Below are 1618 nucleotides of genomic sequence, written 5' to 3'. Positions count from 1 at the left end.
TCAAGTGACTTAAGGCCAAGAGATCAACCCTCCTCCCTAGCAGGAGAAGGGGTAGCAGATTGGGATAAAAGGTGCATGTAGCATTCTGAACTAATACAGTGATGCAGAGGTCCTGATTCTCCATCCTATAGTCACACTCTCCTTTAAAATCAAATCATAATTTCTCTATCTCCCATCCTGAGCCTACTGTTCCAGAGCCCCATTTTTAATAGATTCCTCACCACAAGCATTTCTGAGGTTCTCCAAGGCATGCTGGGATATTCCACAGGTCCACCCTGTTTGTTCCGTGTCATGCCAGTCAATCATCTGAGATTGTATCTGCTGTTAGTAGAAGGCTCTTCTTAACATTGTATATTCAACCTCTTAGATGTATCACTCCAAGAATAGCCATGTCTCTATCCGTCAGTCTCCTAAGGATCCTAAGGATAGGCAAGACCGCTCTTCCATGTATAGCAGCACATCATGGAAGGCACTGGGTTCTTACAGAAAGGAGTTACAACATGCAAAACAGACGGTAACATTATACCACAGCTATGGCTACCCCTGGTGTTCACAATGGACTTCTAGCCCCTCCCATCTGGTTCCTAGCATGCTGCAAGAGTAGTTATGTCCCTTTGGTGAGACTTCCCTGGACCATATCTCCCTTTCTTGGGAGTCCAGGCTACCACATCCTCTGGATAAACATACATATGTGACCCCAAAGGAAAAGAAAACATAAATGTCAGTCATATGAATCTGAACACACACAAAAAGGTGACTTTTTACATGATGGGTATAGCAACAGTACACCCCATTATCCAGAACATTCCAATGCAGAATGGAAAAGTAATTTCAGCTCTAGTTTTCAGTTACAACAACTACAGCTGCTATTATAACTATTGTCATTGTTACATGATGATAATTAGAATAGCAGCTATGATTATTGAGTGTCTGTTTGGTGCCAATTATAAAAATACAAACCTGTTTCTCTCTCTTCCTCTCTCTCTCAACAATTTGTAATCTTCACATTGCTATTGATATAGGATGTTAGCTCCATTTATGGATAAGAAAACTAACTTCTCCAAGGTCACACTCTTAGAAAATTAGAAGTAGAACTAGGATCAAGAAACTCCAAGACACTAAACAGTATGAAGACTACCTCCCATCCCCACGGAATGCCAGAGGGAAAATACCAAGAAATCTGTGGGACACTCTGAATTATACTACAAGTGCACAGGTGAGGCTCTGCCCTTCAATAGGAGGCGTAAGAGTATAAGCTGGGAGGGTACAACTGGGTAGGAAGTCTTGATGTTCTGTTTTGCTTTCTTCTGTTATTACCATGAGCTAACAATTTGTGACTTCGTTACAGGGCACACCAGTGTGAACTGGGCTGCCTGTCTGTGGGGCCTCACCCATGGGCTTAAAATTCAGTTGTACTGCAGGCACACACAAAAGGGTCAATAATGGGTTTATTTACAAAAGGGGGAAAGAAGAGGCAACAACCCAGGGAAAAAGAGAGGGATACAAAGTCACTGGAATATTTTACCAGCTGGACTGACTTGGAGCTCTGGTAACAACTAACTGATGAGGGAGAGGGAGAGGGAGAGAGAGAGAGAGAGAGAGAGAGAGAGAGAGAGAG

The sequence above is a fragment of the Condylura cristata genome, unplaced genomic scaffold (assembly GCF_000260355.1).
Source record: "Condylura cristata isolate star-nosed mole 26May11 unplaced genomic scaffold, ConCri1.0 scaffold00017, whole genome shotgun sequence".
Lineage (NCBI taxonomy): Eukaryota > Metazoa > Chordata > Mammalia > Eulipotyphla > Talpidae > Condylura > Condylura cristata.
Note: the sequence above shows the minus strand (reverse complement) of the source record.